At 39.1% G+C, this 24,823-nt stretch overlaps 1 protein-coding gene across 2 annotated transcripts in view; it reads right to left on the bottom strand.

The window, feature by feature from the left end:
* The window catches only part of LOC105497757 (RAS like proto-oncogene A), an 84,187-nt gene that overhangs the window by 37,769 nt on the left and 21,595 nt on the right, over window positions 1-24,823 (bottom strand). Inside the window, exon 2 of one of the 2 annotated variants that reach the window (XM_011769084.3) lies at window positions 3,962-4,026. The exons of the other annotated variant lie outside the window; for it this stretch is intronic. The gene's annotated coding sequence lies outside the window, so the exon portion shown is untranslated. The remainder of the gene's footprint in view (window positions 1-3,961; window positions 4,027-24,823) is intronic. 2 annotated transcript variants of the gene reach the window in all.

The raw sequence follows: 24,823 nt of genomic DNA, 5'->3' as shown, positions 1-24,823 counted from the left end.
AGTCAAGATCCTTGACTTCAAAGATCTTAAAATCAAGTACAGAGATGGAGCAAGAGCGGGAGGGAAAGAATGTATTAAATTCTTATACATCATTTTGCCTTTTGCATTCCTTACCACTTACGTCACACTTGTGTTTTTATTTTATTAATTAATTATTTTTTTTAGACAGAGTCTTGCTCTGTCACTAGCCTGAAGTGCAATGGTGCCATCTCAGCTCACTGCAACCTCTGCCTCCCAGGTTCAAGAAATTCTCCTGCCTCAGCCTCCGAGTAGCTGGGATTATAGGCGAGCACCACCATGCCCAGATAATTTTTGTATTTTTAGTAGAGATGGGGTTTCACCGTGTCGGCCTGGATGGTCTCAATCTCTTGACCTCATGATCTGCCCGCCTTGGCCTCCCAAAGTGCTAGGATTACAGGCGTTAGCCACTGCACCCGGCCTTTCCTTTTTATTTTTTGAGATGGAATTTCGCTCTTGTTGCTCAGGCTGGAGTGCAATGGTGCGATCTTGGCTCACCGCAATCTCTGCCTCCTGGGTTCAAGCAATTCTCCTGCCTCAGCCTCCCGAGTAGCTGGGATTACAGGCATGCGCCACCATGCCCAGTTAATTTTTGTATTTTTAGTAGAGACAGGGTTTCTCCATGTTGGTCAAGCTGGTTTCAAACTCCTGACCTCAGGTGATCCGCCCACCTCAGCCTCCCAAAGCGCTGGGGTTACAGGCATGAGTCACCACACCCAGCCTTATGTTGTTTTACTGACTTCATAGCTGTAATTTTTAATGGCTATGTAACATATCATCCTGTGGACACAAAGCAATTTACTTACCATATACCATAATATAAGAGCTGTTTTGAATTCTTCAAAATTATAATGGATGACCATCTATTTCTACATTTAAAGTACTTTCCATGAGACAGAATCTAAGAAATGGAAAATTAACAAACTGACTGTTTAAGGTTTATCATGCACATTGTCCAACTGCTTTCTTAAAGTGCTACATTCTAGCACATGTAACTATGCTAGTATTGTTAGTATCCCTACTGGCATTGAGTATTCTTTTAAAAAACCTGCTACTTGTATACTGTGAAAAATATCTCATTGTTATTTCTAATTACATCTCTGATTTCTTAAAGAGGGTGAATATTTTTTCTATGTAACATTTATTTTGTGAATTGCTAGTTCTTATCCTTTACTCATCTGGTAATAATATCTCGTATCACATTTTGTGTAATTTCATGTCACCACTGGCTAGACTTTCTTTTATCTTGCTCTCCCAGTCCACTATAGTAAGTTTCCTCTGTTGTTGGGTAGACCTGTTTCTCACAACAGATCAGGAAGAGGCTTTAAATTCATGGAGTATTTTAAAGTTTCACTTTAGGTTCATGGGCAAGAAACAGGTTGACAAATTGGCTCCTTCTCCAAATATCAAAAAAAGAGAGTTTACCCTGGGTTGTTAACATGTTCATTAGAACTCCTAGTCCTCCCAGGCTGTGAGTTCAAAAAGAAATGTTTTTCGAAGTAGATTTCCAAAATTAGCATGGAACAGATGTTGCTGCAATCTTTGTATGGGCTGGGTGTGTGGGCAGGATATCAAGCTAGCTTTTCATGTATATTCCTTTAATTAATAGCATGTCCTATCATCTCTTCTGCCCTCTGTTCCTACTGACTCATTGCTTAAAGTCTCTTCAGGACTCAGTGGGGAAGAATAGATTTCCCTTGCAGGCCTCCCTCATGAGGATGCTGGGTAGCCCTTCCTTCGCCCTGCTTCATCCATCAGCACCATCTGTTTTCTGTCTTCTACAACCTAGAAAGTCTCTGCTTTGCTGATGGTCACTCCATCTGTTCCCATTCTCAGTGCTATGACAGAATTACACATTTCTGTCTGTAAATTCTTTTTCCTGTCTTTTCACAGAGAGTTGGGGATAAGAGGAGGTAGACACATATATTTAGTCTACTGGCTTTCACTACTATGAACTTGAGTTAAAATCCTGAGGTGACATGATTTGGAACCCCAAAATATTTCAAATTTAGACACTATATAAAAAAATTCCAAGACATTCAATTAAAATTAGCCTGAATTTTAAAGAATACTATTTTTCAGTACCAACTTCAAGAGCAAATCAGTTTCCTCATATGGATGACCAAAGAATCATAAATAAACACAAAAGTTTAAGATGGGGCAATACTTGGCATCAAAAAGACTGGGAGTGAGGCACAAATGGGAGAGAAGAGAAAGGAAAGCTAATGGTCTCAACTGCTACAGAGAAGGGATGAAGTGATTGTTTTTCCCAAAAATGTTTCTTTCTTCACAACATTGGGACAAGTGGGCTAAAACTCAAAATTTTTAAGAAGATGTATTGATCGGTCAAAGCCTTGAAAATTAAACACTGACATTATTTTTACACACCAGGAACGTAAAGACTGTCTCTACAGCAACAAAGATTCCCTTTGTGCCAATTAACCTTTACTACAGCTCTTTTACAGACCACCTGCTGAATTCTTACTCTGTGGAACTGTGGGTGAATAGCCAATTCTTTTTACGGAGTAACAGAGACCAGTTAAAAAGAAAGAAAGAAAATATAAACTAGTAATCTTTTAAATTCTGACTTGCTATATGTGGCACCCCACATCCATCCAGTCAGGTTAACCTCTTAGTATGCACTGCAAGATCCTTCCTATAAAAGTAAGGCTTTGCGAATGTCACTTTTTAAATTTAAAGAACCCCTCTGGCACTGAATATAAAAATATATTACCTGAAATTATGTTTAATGACAACTGAGTACTATCAGTTACATTCTCCAACACAAATCTGTTCAGCACAGGCTTACTTCCACAGGTGATCTTGAATGCTGCTGAATACGCCTAATCCTACCACTTATGTTCATCACCTCCCAACACACACGGGCACGGGTGGGACCTGAGCTCCTTCTATCCTCAGTGTTTTTTCATGACTATAAAAGTAACATATATTCATTACATACAACTAGAAAGTAAAGTAAGAAAATGTCACCTTTGTGGCCCTGACACCGAGTATACATTTTTTTGAATTTTTACTGTCTTCTAGGACTATCTTACACAAAGTAGTCAACCAGTCACAAAGTTCAGGAAGCTAAGAGGAAAATTCCAGGGAAAGCAGGAAAAAGAAAGGGAAAAAAGGGAGATTAAAAAATCCAAATACCTGGATAGGACAAAAATCTTGGGGAAATCTTGGGGAAAAGTAAATAATCTTCCTATTTATTGAGTGCTTATTCTGTATCAGACACTTTTTTAACTACGTACTTAATTATCTCATGAAACCCTCAAAACAACTTTAGACCTATCATTCACATCTTATAGGTGAGAAAACTGAGCCATATCAAGCTTTAAAAATATGCCCTAGGATACACTATTGATGTGAAGCCAGGATAAAAAAAAAAAAAAATTCACATCCTAAGCCATCTAAACTTTATTACCACTATGGAAGAAACTAGTAAGAATGACCTTATACAAAGGTTAGAGGCAATTTCTTTTAAACATAAAAAGATAATTCTCACGGGTGGCACAGAAAAGCTACCCAAATCATTTTATAAGGTCAGTGGTACAAAATAGCAATAAGCACACCAAAAAAACTACATTGCAATCTCATTTATGAACAGAGAAATTCCATAAAATACCAACACCTGAAATTTACCTCTCAGCACACAAATAATCCATTACAGCACAGTGTGTTATACAGTCGACCCTTGGACAACACAGGGATTGGGGTACTGAACCAACTCCCCCAACCTCACTGTGTGCAGTCGAAAATCCAACTTTTGACTCCTCCAAAACTTAACTACAAATGCCTACTTGACTGGAAGCCTTGCCAATAACATAATAGTCGATTAACACATGTTATATGTATTATATACTGTATTCTTACAATAAAGTAAGCTAGAAAAAAGATAATGTTAAAAATTGTAAGGAAGGAAAAATACACTTACTAGTCATTAAGTGAAAGCGGATCATCATACAGGTCTTCATTCTCATCATTTTCATGTTGAGTAGGCTGAAGAGGAGGAGGAAGAGGAAGGATTGGTCCCGCTGTCTCAGGGGTAGCAGAGGAAAAAGAGGTGGAGGAGGTGGAAGGGAGGCAGAAAAAGCAGGCACACTCAATGTAGCTAAAGAAATGCACCATAATTAGACTTTTTTGCTCTTTCATTTTTCTAAAAATGTTTCTATATGGTACCAATCCTTCTTCCGCCATTTGCTTTAGTTTTAGTGCTTGTATCATGAAAGAGTCTATGTTGTAAATGAAGTCAAAAGCAGTCTTGAATAATAAGAATCCTTCTGCTAGATTATCTAACGTCATTTCCTTTTATGGGTTTGCTTCTTCCAGGACTCCTTTCTCATCACCTGGCACCAGTTCAGACGCACTGATCTCTATCAAGCAGATTTTTGTGCCCCCTCGACCCTTTTTTTTTTTTGGCACATCCACAAACTCTTTCAAGATTTCCTTGATTGGCTATGTCATAAATCTTGTGAAGTCATACACAATATTTGGACACAGTTTTCTCCAGCAGGAATTTATTGTTTGGGGATTAATGGCTTTCACAGTTTTTTCTGTAACAATGATGGCATATTCAATAGTGTAAGCCTTCTAGGCTTTCATGATGTTCCTTCTATTGGGGTCCTCCATAGCACTGACATCCTTTCCACAGAGTGCTGTGTATAATGAGCCTTCCAGGTCCTTACAACTCCCAATCTAGAAGTTAAATTACAGATGTTGTGTTTGGTGGCAAGTAGACCACTTCAATGCCTTCAGTTTTGACCTCATAGGGTTTGGAGTGGCCAGGGGCATTATCCAATATCAAAAGAACTTTAAAAACCAATCCTTTACTGGCAAGATACTTTCTGACTTCAGGGACAAAGCACTGATGAAAGCAATCCAGAAAAAGGGTTCTTGTCCATGACTTCTTGTTGTACAACAACCTAAAGACTGGCAGCTGCTGTTTATCTCTTTAAGACTTGAGGATTAGCAGCTTTACAGATAAGGGCGGCCCTGATCATAAACCCGACTGCACTTGCACAAAATAGTAGTTAACCTATTCCTTCCTGCCTTAAATCCTGGTGCTTGCTTTTCTTCCTTACTAACAGAAGTACCTTGTGGCTTTTAAAATTTTTTCCAGAATAGGGCAATTTTGTCTGCATTAAAAATCTGTTCAAGCAGATATCCTTTCTCCTCAATGTTTTTTTAATGGCTTCTGGGAATTCATCTGCTGCCTCTTGGTTGGCAGATGCTGCTTCTCATGTTATCTTGACATTTAAAAAGCCAAACCTCTTTCTAAAATTATCAAACCATCCTTTGCTGGCATTAAATTATCCAGCTTTAGATCCTTCACCTTCCTTTTGCTTTAAGTTGTCATATAATGACTTTGCTTTTTCTGGAATCACATTAGAGTCTACAGGTACAGCTTTTTTTCCTTAGACGCAGGGACAGATTGGTTGGAAAGGTATGCCTTTCTTACAGCAACCCTGCACCCTCATAAAAACTGAATTTTCAATATGATAAAAAGGTATTTTGCAACAAATGCAAAGTTTTTGTGCCTGCTGCTGTAACTACAGTGAAGGCTTCATATATTTTCTTTTCTTTTTTTTACAATGTCCCTTACTCTGGATTCATTCATCTTGAAATGATGGACAATCACAGCTCAATCTATGTTACATTATCAGGCAATTAAACTTTTTTCTTCTAATGTTGACTCTTCTCTGCTTCTTGGGAGCACTTCCAGCATCACTAGTAACATTTCCTATGGGTCCCATGGTGTTATTCAAAGTTTGCAGTGTTGTACAAACACTACATTTACTGGAGAGATGAACTGCTCACACAGAGATAATCAGTGTCACATGGCATTTGAAGCAGATATCTGCAACACGTGAGCTCACCAATAGCAACAGGAGGTAGTTATAAAATTATTACAGTAGTATCATATGCACTACAGTTAATTTCATGCAGTTATAATTTAATACTGAATCTTTACATTGGTTTACATTTCTCTTGACTGCAAATGGCGCCACATATAGTTGTGTTTGTATGGGATATGATTTGGATGTGTCCCCACCCAAATCTCATCTTGAATTGTAGCTCCTATGATTCCTACATGTTGTGAGAGGGACTCGGGGGAGACAACTGAATCATGGGGGTGGTTCCCCCACACTATTCTCATGGTAGTGAATAAGTCTCACTTAGCTTGGCTCTCTCACTCTCTCATCTGCCACCATGTAAGATGTGCCTTTCACCGTCTGCCATGATTGTGAGGCCTTTCCAGCCCCAGGAAACTGTGAGTCTGTTAAACCTCCTTTTCTTTATAAATTACCCAGTCTAGGGTGTGTCTTTATCAGCAGCATGAAAACAGACCAATACAGGAAACTGGTACTGGTAGAGCGAGGTGCTATTGTAAAGATCCAAAAATGTGGAAGCAACCTTGGAACTGGGTAATGGACAGAGATTGGAACAGTCTGGAGGGCTCCAAAGAAGACAGGAAAATGTGGGAAAGTCTGGAATTTCCTAGAGACTTGAATAGCTTGGACTGAAATGCTGATAATGATACAGACAATGAAATCCAGGCTAACGTGGTCTCAGATGTAGATGAGGAACTTGTTGGGAATTGGAGTAAAGGTGACTCTTGCTATGTTTTAGCAAAGAGCCTGACAGAATTTTGCCCCTGAACTAGAGATCTGTGGAACTCTGAACTTGAGGGAGATGATTTAGAGCATCTGGTGGAAGAAGTTTCTAAGTAGCAAAGCACTGAAAAGGTGACTTCAGTGCTGTTAAAAGCATTCAGTTTTAAAAGGGAAACAGAGCATAGAAGTTTGACAAATTTGCAGCCCGACAATGCAACAGGAAAAACAAGCCAGCTTTCTGAGGAGAAATTCAAGCTGGCTATACAAATCTGCATAAGTAATGATGAGCCCAGCGGGAATGTCAATCACCAAGACAATGGGGAAAATGTCTCCAGGGCATGTCAGAGATCTTTGCGGCAGCCCCTCCCAACACAGGCCTGAGGCCTAGGAGGAAAAAATGGTTTCCTGAGCTGGGCTCAGGGCCTCCCTGCTGTGTGCAGCCTAGGGACTTGGTGCCCTACCTCCCAGTCACTCCAGCTAAGGCTAAAAGGGGCCAGGGCACAGGTCAGGTTGTGGTTTCAGAGAGTACAAGCCCCAAGACTTGGCAGCTGCTTCCACGTGGTATTGAGCCTGCGAGTGCAAAGAAGTCAAGAACTGAGGTTTGGGAACCTCTGCATAGATTTCAGAGAATGTGTGGAAATGCCTGGATGTCCAGGCAGGGGCAGGGCCCTCATGGAGAACTTCTGCTAAGGCTGTGCAGAAGGGAAATGTGGGGTTGAAGCACCCCCACAAAGTCCCCACTGGAGCACTGTCTACTGGAGCTGAGAGAAGAGGGCCACTGTCCTCCAGACCCTAGAATGGTAAGTCCACTGACAGCTTGCACCGTGAGCCTGGAAAAGTCACACTCAACATTAGTTCACGAAAGCAGCCAGGAGGGAGGCTGTACCTGGCAAAACCACAGAGGCAGAGCTGCCCAAGACCATGGGAACCCACCTCTTGCATCAGAGTGACCTGGATGTGAGACATGGAGTCAAAGGAGATCATTTTGGAACTTGGATTTGACTGCCCTGCTGGATTTTGGACTTGCATAGGGCCTCTGGCCCCTTTGTTTTGGCCAATTTCTCCCATTTGGAATGGGTGCATTTACCCAATGCCTGCACCCCCATTGTATCTAGGAAGTAACTAACTTGCTTTTGATTTTACAGACTCATAGGCATAAGGGACTTGCCTTGTCTAGATGTGATTTTGAACTGTGGACTTTTGAATTAATGCTGAAATGAGTTAAGACTTTGGGGGACTGTTGGGAAGGCATTATTGGTTTTGAAATGTGAGGACACGAGATTTGGGAGGGGCTGGGGCAGAATGATACGGTTTGGTTGTATCCCTACCCAAATCTCAACTTGAATTGTAGCTCCCATGATTCCCACATGTTGTGGTAGGGACCTATTGGGAGACAACTGAATCATGGGGGCAGTTTCCCCCATACTATTCTTTTGGTAGTGAGTAAGTCTCATGAGATCTGATTGTTTTATAAGGAGTTTACCTTTTAGCTTGGCTCTCTCATTCTCTTGTCTGCCACCATGTAAGACAGGCCTTTCACCTTCCACCATGATTGTGAAGTCTCTCCAGCCACAGGAAAAGTGTGAGTCAGTTAAACCTCTTTTTCTTTATAAATTACCCACTCTTGGGTATGTCTTTCATGTCAGCAGCATGAAAACAGACTAATATAATATGCATGTATTTTGATAAATTTTAACTTTTTATAAGATTTGTGTACATTATATGATAGTAAATAATAAACTAGTATCTGCATATATTTAATGCATTCATGATATACCTATCTTGTTTTCGATATTTCTAGGTTATACAGCTCAACTGCAAGTTTTTTCAAATTGTTGTAAATCTGTAAAAAAATTTCCAATATATTTATTGAAAAAATCTCCATAAGTAAACCATTGTGGTTCAAACCTGTGTTGTTCAAGGGTCAACTGTATTCCAAAAATGCAATATTAGATTAATAGTAAGCATGAAAATACAATCACATGAATAGGCCCAGTGAGAAAATCAATATAACCAATGCAAGTGAAAAGAAAAAGTGATGCAGAGAAGGCAAATCCATTTAAAAACAAAGAGAGAGAAAAGAAATAAGCATTGGATAAAATTCAATATTCCTTCCTGATAAAAATTCTTCTGAGTTAAGCACTAGAGACTGCCTCTTATAAGTGTTATGTATTTCTAAAGAAATGGATCACAAGTAGGAGTCATTTTACGATTTTTTTTTTTTTTTGAGATGGAGTCTTGGTCGCCCCAGCTGGAGTTCAGTGGTGTGATCTTGGCTCACTGCAACCTCTGCCTCCTAGGTTCAAGCAATTCTCCTGCCTCAGCCTCCCAAGGAGCTGGGACTACAGGTGCACGCCACCACACCAGGCTAATTTTTGTACTTTTTAAGTAGAGATGGGGTTTCACCATATTGGCCAGGCTGGTCTTGAACTCCTGACTTTGTGATCCTCCCACCTGGGCCTCCCAAAGTGCTGGGATTACAGTCATGCCACTGCGTCTGGCCTTAAATTGTTTTTAATTAAAAAAAAAATTTTTTTTAAAGAGGGGGCCATGGGCAGACCAGGTTCGGACTCCCAGTCACAGGCATCCAAGGGCCCAGAGCTGTGCATAGCCCCCTTGGACAGCATGTTCCTTTTATTATTATTATTTGAGAGTCATTTTTATAAAGGAGCCACACTAAACTTATCTGTATTTTTTAAAAATATACATGCCACTAAAGCAAGCCCAACTCATTTTTAAGGAATGCAAAATTAGAGAGAACACGCTAGGGAGAGGTAGAAGGAAGCTCAGAACTCTTTTCTGGGTTTTAGTACTCCTTTCTGCAGTGGCCAATGAATTAAGAGACAACTTTTGCTCATAATTTTGGGCTTATTTAGAGCCTACTTACCCAGAGATTCCAAAAGCAGTGATTAATAATAATGGCATAACACACAAATTACCATCAGTGAAGGGAGACAGATGCTGTTCAAAGAAACTCCATTTTCTCTCGGCTACAGTAAAATTATGAATTAGGTAGGTAAGCTGCATTGTGAGTCATGATTAAGTTGATAACCAACTACAGCCTGCTCACTACTGTTAACTCCCTTTTTCATGAAAGACAAAAGCATACTTGAAAAGTACAAAATCTTAAGTTGAAGTTATACAAAACATAATGTGAAGTTACAAACTAGGAAAAAAAAAGACTTGACAATTCCCTGAAAATCATAAAACATCTTGTAGCACTTATATTTTTCTTCCTAAGATTGAGTACTGAAAAATCTAAATGTAAGATTTGATCATATTTTTTTTTAATTTATTGTTTTGAGACAGAGTCTCTCTCCCTTGCCCAGGCTGGGGGTAGTGGTGCGATATGATCTCAGCTCACTGCAGCCTTGACCTCCTGGGGTCAAGTGAGCCTCCTGCCTCAGCCCTTTTCATCCCCACCACAGCAGCACCACCACACCCGGCTAATTTTTTTGTTGTGTTTTTTTCTAGAGGGGTTCTGCCATTTTGCCCCAGGTTGGTCTAGAACTTCTGGGCTCAAGTGATCTGCCTGCCTCGACCTCTCAAAGTGCAGGGATTACAGGTATGAGCCATCACACCCAGTCCATATCTTAAAATTTTAAATAATAGTAATTTATGAAGTCATAGACTTAATGTTTCAGTTCATATCAGACAACTGATTGCACCAAAAATGCATCTGTATGCAAAGTCTGCTTGAGGCAGGCGCGGTGGCACATGCCTGTAGTTCCAGCTACTCAGGAGGCTAGGGTGGGAGGATTGCTTGATCCCAGGATTCTGAGGCCAATCTGGGCAACATAGTAAGACTCCATCTCTAAAAAAAATTAAAATTAAAAAAATTAAAAACACCCTAAAGGGAAGATTCGCTTACAGGTGTTTTTAACCAGGAGTATGACTCAGAATCAGCTTTTTAAAAAATGCATTTACCCTAGACCCATCCATGAAGATCCTAACTCACTGGTCAAGGATGCAGATAGTGTGTGTGTATATATATTTTAACTGCCTAGATAACTGTAGTTTATATCTCTGGTGAAAAATCATCACGGTGTATATTTATAAAGTGAAACCATATGAAACTGCAAACATTATATATATACATACAAAAACAGCAGTTTCATATGGTTTATCTAATAGAAAGTGGCTGGGGGATAAAAATACCCAACAGACTGAACATACTACTTTGTACCAGGCATGCTTTACTAACTTCTTTATACTAGTTATTCAAAGTATTCATAACACTAGGCAAGAAATGGGCAAAAATATACCTTGACTTTGTATGGGGAGGTGAGAGGGTTGGAGAGGTGGCTGAAGGAGAAAAGGAGCAAAGTCATGGATGCCACAGTGCAAACCACTGTTATGTCTGAAATGAAGACCACTGGGGTTAATGATGGAGTGAGAAGGTAATAGAAGATACCAGAGAACATTAATTTAAGACAAGGCCTGCATTTAGCAACTGTCTGTGTGCTCAAGAAAGGGACAACGCTCCTCAGTCATTTCCAACACGTCTAACATCAAGAATACGGACAAGAATGCATGTGCTGTTAATACTCTTAACTCACAGAAAGAGAAGTTGGGGGAAGAGTACCCTCTGTTTATGGGGCTTAGTGGGTACAGTCACAGTTCATCAGGAATGAACTAGTATCACACAGGCTGGGCATCAGGCCCATGCACAAGCAAACCTCCAATCTTTTAAAACTATCATTAAAAGACAATCATATTTAAAATTGAAATAGTAAACACATGCACCTACATTCAAACTAGTGGTTGGAAACAGAATTGTAGCATTTCATTATCAAATTTTTTTTTCTTTTTTTGTGGAGATAGGCTCTTGCTATGTTGCCCAGGCTGATCTTTAACTCCTAGGCTCAAGCAATCCTCCTGCCCCAGCCTTCCAAAGCGCTGGGATTACAGGTGTCAGCCACCATGTGTGGCTGCATTTCATTATCACTTAAGGCTTACAGGCCTCAACTAATACAGAGGACAGGTTAATGACCAAAAAGATAATGTTTAGAAGGTCCAGACCCCACAGAAAGTAAGGCTTTCCTGGGACCGTCTCTAATACTTCAGTATACTAGTCTGTTTCTTTCCATTTTACAATTTGATATGATTTTTTAACAAGTTGCTTTTATGTTTACCTAGAAGTTTCACTGAACAGTTTTTAAAAGTAAATATAATTAAACTGAAGAATCACAGAAGCAAGCCTTAAAACAATTCAAATCCTCCATTTTTTATACAAGGAAATAAGGGTTCAACAAGAGTTACATCACTGGCATGAAGTTCCAGAGAGTTGTAGTGGAGTTAAAACTGAACTGGGCTGGGCATGATGGCTCATGCCTGTAATCCCAGCACTCTGGGAGGCCGAGGTGGGCAGATCACCTGAGGTCAGGAGTTCCAGACCAGTTCCACCAACATGGTGAAACCCTGTCACTACAAAAATACAAAAATTAGCTGGGCATGATGGCAGGTGCCTGTAATCCCAGCTACTTGGGAGACTGAACGGGAGAATCGCTTAAACCCGGGAGGTGGAGGTTGCAGTGAGTCGAGGTTGCGCCACTGCACTCCAGCCTGGGTGACCGAGCAAGAGTCCATCCCAAGAAAACAAAACAAAACAAACAAACTGGAACTGAGCCAGGATGGTATGATCCAAGAGATTCTATATATCCATGCCAGTGTAGTCAGATGTGGCATCACTGGAAACTCCCAAATGACTTTTGAAGCAAAGCATCCCTTACTCTCATCCCTTCACTTTATCCCAAAATTCAGGGTCCAGATCAAGAGATGGGCTGAGAATGTTTGTTTTACTTAGTAACTGGTACTCACTTCCACATTCACCAATCTGTCATACTGGAGGACTGAGTTTAAATACATGAGCCAGACTTTAACTAACTTCCTTCTGGATTAGCCACAATATAACCTAACAGTTTCATGTTATGCTAGGTGTTCAAAAACATGGTCTTGTTGCACAGTAACAGATGCTGCATGAAGACAAAGAGACTTGTTACAATAGACTCTTAACAACAAGGCATTCTGGTTGCCAGATAATTGGCTACAGTTCATAAATTACCTTTTTTTCCTTTCCTGGGTTCGTGTTCCTATCAAAAGAGTCATAACTACTCCCAAATCAGTGAGTCTTAACTCTAAAGGACTGAAAGAAAGACAAATAAAATACTAAAGCTCTTACATGCTACAGGATTTTAAATTGAGAAATAGCAAACATGAGTAGATGAAACCTATATTTGCTTAATTCCAGTAGACTAAATACTTTGGCCTAAATAGAGTTGTCAATCTCATAAACCCAAGAAATACTGAGAAGCAAGAAAATTCAGATAACTCTGAATTTTGAACTGCTAGTTACAGTTCACTTGACAGGATGCAACTATAATGTACAAGGCATGGGAATAAATTTAAGATATCAGAATAGGGGTTTTGACTCTGCCACTACAAAAAACTATATACTAAGTAAAACACCAAAGAGACTGATGCAAAGCCCATTATATAAATACTGCCAGCTTTTTTATGTAAGTTCAGCTGATCACAATAAAAAGTGAAATTAGTTTGACACAACTTACTTAAAATTCTTCAGACTCCATATTGCTCACAGGTGAAAATCTAAATTCCTTAATTCTGCCCCTGCTCATTTCTTTTTTTATTCCTCTCCCCTTAATCCTTATATGCCTTGATCCTGATGTATTCTGTAATTTCTATTAATAATTGTGGAAAATCTAGGGAAGTTTGGGTTAAATTATAATAAGTAAAGTGAAACAATGGTACTAAGTAAGGTTAATAGACTCTGAAGGGATTGGCATGACATAACTCAAAGAAACAGAAGATATACTTGAAGTGAGTTTACAACAATCACAATTATTTTCCAAATGCTATATTCAGATCTACATACCTTTTTAAGAGGAAAAATAAACTGGAGTTACAGTATAAAAAAAAATTAAGAAATGGGGAAAGAAAAACCTTGGTTATCAGAAGCTTATCTAACCACTATGTTATACTATATAAATTTCAGAATTTTATTTGGAACAGCTTTATTGAGGTACAACATATGATAAACTGCACATATTTAAGTCTGTTCAACTGTAATCCCTCTCCTTCCTTTCCCTCCATCTCCCCTCCTCACACCGATCTGCTTTCTGTACATATAGATTAGTTAGTACTTTCTTCAGTTTCACATAAAAGGAATTATGCAATATGTACTCTGTTTTATCTGGCTTCTTTCAGTAAGCATAATTTTGACATTTATCCCTGTTGCTTGTATCTATAGCTCATTTCCTTTTATTGCTGAGTAGTATTCCATGGTATGGATATATTACAATTTGTTTATTCATTCACCTGTTGATGGACATTTGAGTAGTTTGTAGTTTTTAGCATCTGCTGACAAGGGTGCAAAAGGCAATTCAGTAAAGAATCACTTTTTTTAAACAATGATGCTAGAACAATTAGATGCAAAAATAGAATGGCAAAAAGAGAATTTAGAGGCTGGGCGTGGTGGCTCATGACTATAATCCTGCATTTTTGGGAGGCCGAGGCAGGAGGATTGCTTGAGCTCACGACTTCAAGACTAGCCTGGGCAACACAGTCAGATACAGTCTCTACAAAAAATAAAAGAAATTAGCTGGGTATAGTGGCATACGCCTGTAGCCCCAGCTGCTTGGGAGGCTGAGATGGGAGAACTGCTTGAGCCTGGGAAAGCGAGGCTGCAGTGAGCCATGATCACACCATTGCACTCCAGCCGTGGTGACAGAGCGAGATCCTGTCTCAAAAAAACAAACCAAAATTTAGATTCATATATTATACCATATACAAAAAAAATAACTCAAAATGGATTGTTTCTAAATGTAAAACCTAAAGCCACAAAACTTCTAGAAGAAAGCATAGAGTTAGGCATGTGACCTTGGGTTAGGCATTCAATGATTTCTTAGATAGAAGGTCAAATGCAAAATCTATCAAATTGATAAATTGGACATCAAAATAAAAAACTTCCGTTATTTAAAGGTTAAGAAAATGAAAGGATAAGTCACAGACTGGGAGATAATTTTTAGAATTTAAAACTAAAATTACAGAGGAGAAGACAAAAAGAGGCAGCTATGGCTCACTAGCAAGATCTTTCCAATTATTACTCTAAAAATTGGAATAAACTGTAAGCCCCATCAAAGAATTCCAACAGATAAAGAAAGAGGATTGGAGACTGAGCTGATTAAATTCAAATTTCTTATTCTATAAATACATATTTTAGCTATTTCTAAGAAGATCAATTTAATGCATATTTGATATCATATTATTCAATGGTGAAAGAAGCAATTATGTTCTTGATTCATACAATTCAATAAAAATGTTTTCAATTAAAACATTTTTACCTGCCAGGGTGATGTGACTGTGTACACAAAGGTAAAGAAAGTTGTTCAAATAGAACCCCCTGTGCAGTATCCTCCACCTTCCAATTGCTCTCCAGCCTTCAATGGGCTAATTGTTTCACTGTTCCATAGTACTCTGGATGCAGCTTCTATCAGTGCTGCTCACCAAATTAATTATTGGGAGCTGAGAGCTGTCTTTTTCAGTTCTGTAATCTCAGCATCTAGCACAGTATGTGAAAATAACTAGTACATATTCAGTACATATTCAGATGGAAAAAAACCCTAAACTCGAGAAGATGATTTTAGAGAACAGTTAATCAGTATTGGAAAAATACTAAGACATCCACTCAGGAGGAACAGGAACCCTACTTAACGCTGTTTTATCACCTGGAAGTACGATGTACTACACAAAAATTAAACGCTGGTCTTGGAAGCTATAAGCTACTACAAGACTAATGTTCAAAAAGGTCCTAAAAAATAAAATGGAATTTTGAGAGATAATTCTGCTGAGCTGAGGTGACACTTTATATAATTATTCTAAATAGATAAATTCTAAATAAATTATTCTAAATAAATTATTACAACTAGGTGGGAGGATTGTAGGAGCTCAGGAGTTCAAGACCAGCCTGGGCAACATAGCAAGGTCTCATCTCTATTAAAAATGTTTTAAAAATTGGCCAGTCATGGTGGCACACATCTGTGGTCTCAGTTACTCAGAAGGCTGAGGTAGGAGGATGGCTTAAGCCAGGTAGTCAAGGCTGCAGTGAGCCATGATTGTGCCACTGCACTTCAGCCTGGGCAACACAGCAAGACCCTATCTCAAAAAATAATAATAATAGGCTGGGTGTGGTAGCTCACGCCTGTAATCCCAGCACTTCAGAAGGCTGATGTGGGCAGATGATGAGGTCAGGAGTTTGAGACCAGCCTGACCAACATGGTGAAACCCTGTCTCTACTAAAAACACAAAATTAGCCAGGCGTGGTGGCACATGCCTGTAATCCCAGCTACTCAGGAGGCTGAGGCAGGAAAATCACTTTAACCTGGGAGGTGGAGGTTGCAGTGAGCTGAGATCGCACCACTGCACTCCAGCCTGGGCAACAGAGCGAGACTCCATCTCAAAAATAAATAAATAAATAAATAAATAAATAAATAAATAATAACAGCTTGAGACCATACTGGCAAACAATAATAGTTTGAGACCAGCCTGGCTAACAATAATAATAGTTTGAGACAAGCCTGGCTAACATGGCAAAACCCCATCTGTACTAAAAAGTTAGCCACATATGGTGGTGCATGCCTGTAATTCCAGCTACTTGAGAAGCTGAGGTGGGAGAATTGCTGGCACCTGGGAGGCAGAGGTGGCAATGAGTCAAGATCACACCACTGCACTCCAGCCTGGGCAATAGAGCAAGACTCTATCTCAAATAATAATAATAATAAAATTAATTCAACTACATCATGATTTGACTACAAAGAAATTCAAATCCTCCGATAAGATAGTCGTTTACTAAAATCACTCTAGCAAAGTAGCAAACCTCTGTAAAACTTTTCTTGCTTCTTACCTTATACAGGTATTATGAAGTTTAGGAGTCTGAGGAATGTTAGAATTGCTATATTCTTATATCTACTCCAACAGGTTTATGTAACATCTGATTACAGCAACTGAACAATTTTTGCAAATTAACTGAGGATTTGAATATCCTAGTCATTCTTGAGAACCCAATAAAACCAGTGGACCTTCATCCTAGAAGCCCTACTATGGTCCTGTTTAAAAACTAATACAAATATTATAAAACTTATACTTACAATTATTGCTTTTGGTGAATTTGTATGTGAATTATTAGCAAGAACTTACATTGGCGGGGAAATGGCTATTCCAGTTTGAATGTTTGTCCCAACTCATGTTGAAATTTAACTGTCATTGTTAACAGTATTAAGATGTGGGACCTTGAAGAGCTGAGTAGGCCATAAGAGGCCCACCCTCATGGGTGGGATTGGTGCCCTTATAAAAAGACAGGTTCATCACCCTTCACCTTGCCCTTTCAACCTCTCTTGCTGTACTGCCATAGGAGGACACCATATTCCTCCTCCTCCCTAGAGGATGCAGCAATAAGGGACCATCTTGGAACCAGAGACTGAACCTGCTGATACTTTGATCTTAAACCTCCCAGCCTCCAGAATATAAGAAGGAAATTTCTGTTCTTTACAAATTACCCATTCTGGAGGCGGAGCTTGCAGTAAGCCGAGACTGCGCTACTGCACTCCAGCCTGGGCGACAGAGCGAAGACGAAGACTCCATCTCAAAAAAAAAAAAGGGCAATTAAAAAAACAAATTACCCCGTCTGCAGTACTTTGCTCTAGCAGCAGGAAATGGACTGAGACAATGGCTGTCAGGGTCATGACTATGCATAGAAAATTAGTGATAAGAATATTTATTGTAACATTATTCATCATAATAAAAAAGAATTATGGATAGCCATGAACCATAAAACAGTCATTTTAAAATGACACTGAGTACTGAACGACACTGGAAAACGTTCAGAAAATAAAAGCTGCTTACAAAGAGTATTTATATATTAACTTTATTTTGAACAGATATGTATTACTACAAACATGAAAAGATTGGATAGCAAAATAAAATTTCACTAAGAGTAATCTGAACAAGGGAATATGAAAAATGTTTAACTTCCAGGGCTTTTTGCTTAACTGTATTCCAGTTTTCTACCACAAATGTTACTTTTGTAATCAGAAAAAAAAAGGTTTAGTGAAAAAGGAAAAATATTTAAAATATTTGTGGCTAGGCTCCAATATAATCAAACTGTCACAAATAGCTGCTTTGGCAATTGTGGAAACACTGGTCACATGACACAGAGTTTTGCAGACATTCAAGTGGGTCAGTGTGGTGAGGAGCCTCCAAGATGGCTTCCAACAATCCCCACACCCCTAGTATTCACGTTCTTATGTAGGCTTCTATGTTGTACCAGGGTAGGTCTGTGTGACAAATATACAGATGTTCCTTGACATACAATAGAGTTACATCCCAATAAAACCACTGTTAGATTGAAAACATCGTAAGTCGAAAATGCATTTAATACACCTAGCCTAACCTGAACATGCTCAGAAGACTTATATTAGCTTACAGTTGGGCAAAATCAACTAACACAAAGCCTATTTTATAATAAAGTGTTGACTATCTCATGTAATTTATTGAATACTGGGTTGAGAGTGAAAAACATAATGATGGTATACCATTGTAAAGTTGAAAAATCCTAAGTCAGGGACTGTCTATGCATGTCAATTCCAAAGATTAGGGTATAAAAGGCTGAGGCTTCCGTCCTGGGCACTCTCCTTCATTACTTTCTATGGGGGAAACCACATTGTGACTAGTCCAAAGGAGAGGCCAATGTGGCAAGGAACTGAAGCCTCCTGCCAATAGCCATGAATGAGATATGAAGCCGATACAACCGAGCCAAGTCTCAGAAGTCTGCAGCCCTGGCTGACACTTTGATTGCAGCCTCATGGGAGATTCTAAGTCAGAACCATCCAGCTAAGCTGCTTCCACATTGTTGACCCACAGGAACTGTGATAATAAATGTTTGTTGTGTTAAGCAGCTAAGATATTGGTAATTTATAACACAGCCCCAAGAGATAACTATATAGTTAGCTTACAGTTTGAGACCAGAGGCCCTTCCAAGAACCCGCCTTAGGAAAAAGCACCGAGGCTGCAAGTCATTTTGCTCTAAATGCAAAGTTCTGATTTTCTATGTGGTTTGATCAAAACCAGAAAAGGTGTCTTAATACCTTCTTCAAAATGTTCAATTCCCTAGATTTGATACCTATTTCTTCCCCTCTCCCACTCATATTTCATCCTATCTTTCTTCAGTTACTGTAAATCTAAGGGTTGGCAAGCTCTTTCTAGTAAATATTTTAGGTTTCTCTGTAGCACTACTCAATTCTGCTGCCATAGTTTGAAAGCAGCCACAGACAATACCTAAATAAATGCACAAGGTTATGTTCCAATAAAACTTTATTTTAAAAACAGGCAGCAGGCTGAATTTGCCTCCAGAGCTGGGGTTTGCCAACCCCTGCTATAAATGAAACTGATCGAGATCCTAGTAAGCCTGATGCTTCCGCTCATGTCAATCTCATTCCCTCTAGCCAACTCAACAGATACTGCTCCAGAAATTCTCTCCCTTTCATCCATGAATTTGTTCCTCTCTACTGGATTCAAATGTGTTTTTTTCTATCTTAAAAACAAAACAAAAACTCTCTACCCTACTTCCATTTCTCAAACTCACTGTCTCCAATTTTTTTCCTTTTATCCTCTCCCAAGCCTACTCATACCAAGTTTTTGCTAAGGTCACCTCCACACTGCTAAATCCAATGGTCAATTTTCAATCTCCGTTATACCTCACTTATCAGTAGCAGCAGACCATGACTCTCTCTTTCTTAAAACATTTTCTTTGTTTGGTTTCCAGGATACCACAATCACCTGGTTTTCCAAAATCATTATGGCTTCTCTTTTTCCATCCATCTCTTTTTGGGCCTCTTTTTTCCATCTACATTCATTCCTTTCATGAGTTCACTTAGGCTGTTTGAGTTGCTGCAACAAAACATGTAAGCCTGGGTAATTTATAAAGAACATAAATTTATTTCTCATAGTTCTGTGGCCTAGAAATCCAAATCGAAGTACCAGTAGGTTCGGTATCTGGTGAGGACCATCATCTGCTCCAAGATGGCACCCTGTTGCTGCATCCTCCAGAGGGGACCAATGCTGTGTCCTCCCTAGGAAAAGGAGCTGAAAAGCAAAAAAGGGCCTAGCTAGTTCCTTTAGCCTTTTTATAAAGTTGCTAATCCCATTCATGAGGACTGCCCTCGTGGACTAATCACCTCCTATTGGCACCATTTCTTAATATTGTTGTATTAAGGATTGAGTTCCAACATGAATTTTGGAGGCAACACAAACATTCAAACCATAATACTCAGTATAGAATCTACATGGGAATGACATCCAAATTTATATCTTTAGATTTCATCTCTCCCCTGAACATCAGATTCACATGTAACTACCTACTTAAAACATAAAACTAGTTGTCTAACAGGCAACTTAACTGTCCAAATTCCAAACTGTCTAAAACTCCACACCTGGTTTAACCTACTCCAACCCGCCTCTCTCTTAGCTCTCCCTCTATCAGTAAATGGCAACCCGATTCTTCAGGATACTCATGCCAAAACCCCTGGAGTCATTCTTTTATTTTTATTGAGACAGGGTCTGGCTCTGTCACACAGGCTGGGGTGCAATGGTGTGATCGCAGCTCAGTACAGCCTCAGTCTCCTGGGCTTAAGCGATCCTCCCACCTCAAGCCTCCTGAGTAGCTGGGATTACAGGCGCATGTCACCATGCCCAGCTAATTTTTGTATTTTTTTTTGTAGAGACTGGGTTTTGACGTATTGCCTCTTCTGTCTCAAACTCTTGGGCTCAAGTGATTAGCTTGCCTCGACCTCCCAAAATGCTGGGATTACAGGGGTGAGCCACTGCACCCAGCCCCTTGGAGTCATTCTTAACTCTTCTTTCACAGCCCACATCTGATTTTCTGGCAAATCTGTCACCTCTACTCTCAAAATATAGTCATTCCTAAGAAGACTTCTCATATCACTGGGAATAAAAGCCTTATGAGGTCTAAGAGATCCTAAATTACTTTGCCATTCCTTCAACTGGAAGATTAGCAGATTACTCGCTCCCTCACATCCTTTAGGATTCCCCTCTGCAAAACCTAAGATCCATGAGGGCAGGAATTTTGCCCATTTTATTTACTGTTATATCTCCGCTACCTGACACATGAGATCCTTAATATCTGCTGGATGAAAGAGTTAACTGTGAAAAGAGACTCCCTCCCCCCAAAAAAGTTATTAAGTTGATGGAAAACTACTGGCAAAAAAACCTGTATATATTAACTCCTTTTTCATTTTCACAGTGTTTTTAAACATAAAGCTCTGGATTACACATGATAGCAGAAAGAGGACTAGAGTATGAGTCAATGGGCCTAGGTTCTACTACCTCATAGCCTCTAAAGATTTTGGTTTTCTGCCACTACAAACTTCTGAAGACCATGGTTTTCAGACATGTAAAATGAGAGGATTGAACCCATGCCCCTGGGCCCCTTTAAAATCTACAAAATTCCAAAATTTTTTATATGACTTTAGAAGTTTACAAGCCTCTATAAAGGTGTGTTAATACGGAAGTATAAATCTGACTTCCTGAGAAAAATGTTACACCCTATAGAAGTGGCCTACAAGCTTATGTGGTTGGTGAAACAAAATGAAACAAACACTTATTTAAGGGCTTAAAATAGATCTAAGACTTTTTGATAGATACTTGAAAAAGTTATCTTTGTTTTCAATAATAACACTGAAAAGTAGGAAGAAATTTTCACTCTTTCTTTAAACAACAAAAATTTATTTCTTACAGTTCTGGAATCTGGGGAGTTCAAGATCAAGGTGCTAGCAGATTCGGTGTCTGGTGAGGACCCATTTCCTCCTAGATGGCTGTCTTCTCACTGTAACCTCACAGAAGGGGCAAGGGCTCTCTTTGGGGTTGTTTTCAGTAAGGCCACTAATTGCATTCATGAGGTCTCTTCCCTCATGACCTAATTACCTCCTGAAGGCCCCAACTCCTAATACCATCACCTTGCTGTCTAGGATTTCAACGTACGAATTTGGGGGGAACATAAACATTCAGTCCAGTGCAAACATGTCCAGGATCACACAACAGTAAGCTGGAACTCAAATGCAGGACTACGAAACTCCAGACCTACACTGTTTCCAATGTTTCCAACAATACCTCAAGTTTCAGTTACAGGATACACAATACACCTATACTTAAGGAACAGACACAGATACTTAAGGAACCTTTTGATCAGAAACAATCACAGAGTAAGCCTCATGAGTGCAGAAGCTATGTAGATTTCCACTAGAAAGAATCTGCAGCCAGGCATGGTGGCTCATGCCTGTAATCCTAGCACTTTGGGAGATAAGGAAGGCACAACGCTTGAGTGCAGGAGTTCGAGACCAGTCTGGGCAATATGGCAAAACTCTGTCTACAAAAAATACAAAAATTAGCTGGGCATGGTGGCACATGCCTGTAGTCCTAGCTACTTGGGAGGCTGAGGTGGGAGGACTGCTCGAGCCCGGGAGGTCAAGGCTACAACGAGCCATGACTGTGCCACTGCACTCCAGCCTGGGTGACACAGTGAGACCCTGTCTCCAAAATAAATAAATAAGAATCTGTTCATAAGCTAATAGGAGTTCTTAGTTATACTGATCTCACTAAACAATGGTTTAGTGTCAACACAATATTTACATATGATTAAAAATAAAATTTTACATTTTATAATAGCTTATCCAACCTCTCATTTTCTTACTTTTTATAGTTTATTATTTTATGGTTTATAATAGAAATCATATAACTGCACAGCAGTACGTGGATAAGGCTAAAAAGCAAATATATACACGGGAGGCTCTAGAGTTCTGTAGTGAGAGCATGCAGGACCAAAAAAACATTACTCCTCTGTAACAGAGATACTCAAAGTGAAGTAGTTAATGACTAGAACAGAATAAATTTGAGAGTACACACTTAGAAATTTTTATAGAGAAACTTAGAGCAATTTTATGTCTATTCAACGTTCAATCTTTTTTTTTTTTTTTTTTTTTTTGAGACAGGGTCTTGCTTTGTTACTCAGGCTGTAGTGTATGGCGAGAACATGGCTCACTGCAGCCTTGACCTCTGGGCTCAAGTGATCCTCCTGCCTCAGCCTCCTGAGCAGCTGGGACCACAGATGTGTGCTGCCACATCTGGCTCATTTAAAAAAATTTTTTGTAGAAATGGGGGTCTCACCATGTTGCCCTGGCTGATCTCAAGCAATCCTCCCACCTTAGCCTCCCAAAGTGCTGAGATTACAGGTGTGAGCCACTGTGCCCAGTCTGTTCTATCTAATTTAAAAGTGGGCTTGTATTTATTTTTTATTTTGGGGGGGGTGCGGGGACAGGGTCTTGCTCTGTCATCCAGACTGGAGTGCAGTGGCATGATCATGGTTCATTGCGGCCTTGACCTCTCAGGCTCAAGTGATCCTCCCACCTCAGCCTCCCAAGTAGTTAGGACTACATGCATGAGCCAGCACAGTTTTGTCTTTTAAACATTTCATTCTTCTAGTAATTCACTGTGGTTGTATTTTCCAAAAGTATCAGTTGGCCACTTAATAAAAATTTTTTAAATAGCCCTTCACCAGAGAAAATTTTGAGAGCTCTGAAGTAGAGAATGGCCCAAGTCTGTCTAAAGGCAAATTTTATAATGCTTCTTAAATTGTTTTTTTGACTCCCCAGTGACCTAAGGTGCTTTATGATTTGCCTATAACCTCCTGACCCCTCTAATCAGTCTCTTTTCCCACCCTTCTTCACCCCTTAGGAATATACTCTTGCTCTGAATTCATGGCACGAATTTTATTTCCCAGTTTTGAACATTCAATGTCCAGCTCAACCTGATGCATCTCCGTTATCAAATTCCTATTTTCTCCTGTGGTCACTTATGGAAAGCTTTCCTTGTTCCTTAAGCCTAGGTTAAGCGCCAGTCCCTATTATTTGCCTAGTACAGTACCTGGGACATAGTAGGTGTTTATTCATTCAAGAGCATTTTATTAAACAAGACCTATGCTCATGTCACTATACCATACTGTCTCCCCTAAAAGGTTATATGCTTCCTTTACACTTTACTGACAATAAATGGACTTTAGTCAGCTTCAAATATTAAAGGAAAAACAACCTATAATTTCTAAAGAAAAAAACCCTCAATTACTATCATTATTCCCTTTCTCATTTCATTTATGAGGCCATAATTGTCAATGTGTCTCAGTTTAAGAATTAAGAAAACTCACAATACTAACAACTTTCATCTCAAAATATTTTCATATTACTGCCTTAAAAAGGAAATGTTCTTTCTGAACCCTTCTGCCCTCACCTCCCACACTGTCACACAGGATTTACAAAATAGGTTTATTGGCTAATATAACAAAAATAAGCTACAAAACCCTGCTGGTAAAATTCTTGTCCCAAGAATTTTAATGTTAAGTGATAGGATACTTTATACTGACATTAAACTGGAAAAAAAAAAAAATGAGTACTCAGTTCTGAACCTGGATGATGTTACAATTATAATCTCAATATTTAGCCAAAGGACACTTCACACTTTTAACATCTAGGAAAGTCATCAAAAAGTCTGATTGCATCAAACCTGCTTAATCCATCAGTGTAAAGAAAGAGGAAAAAGTAATTTATAAGCAGAACTTGGGTTTCCTACAATTTTGTACAAATCTGTCATGTGATGAAATGTATTGTATTGTATACTGCACAACAAAACTCTTTAAGATGAAGTACCTAAAATTTCCCTGAAAGCATAGAAAAGTTTACTACTTTTTAGTCTCAATGGTAGCAACCCTCTGACAAACATTACTTCTGGGTTTTAAATAATCAAGAAATAACAGCATAAATATTCTGGACTATATATTTACCTAATCTTTTTTGGTTGAAGAACAAATTGTCAATATTTGCATCAAAGATTTAAAGATCTAATGAAATTAGACAGTTTAAATCCACTAAGAATAAAGGGCAGTACTCTATGGCAAAACAGTAACCAAATTAACAGCTGGGGTTTGAAGGAAAAAGAGATGAAGGATGAAACAAAGTATTTCAGTAGTAATGCAAACTTATTCTTTTCTTTCCAAGTCTACAAGAAAGTAACTGTTATGTAGATAATTTTAAAAGTACTCACAT

Source organism: Macaca nemestrina, chromosome 4 (assembly GCF_043159975.1).
Source record: "Macaca nemestrina isolate mMacNem1 chromosome 4, mMacNem.hap1, whole genome shotgun sequence".
Taxonomy (NCBI): Eukaryota; Metazoa; Chordata; class Mammalia; order Primates; family Cercopithecidae; genus Macaca; species Macaca nemestrina.
The sequence above is the reverse complement of the archived record's forward strand: the minus strand, read 5'-3'. Positions and strand labels throughout refer to the sequence as shown.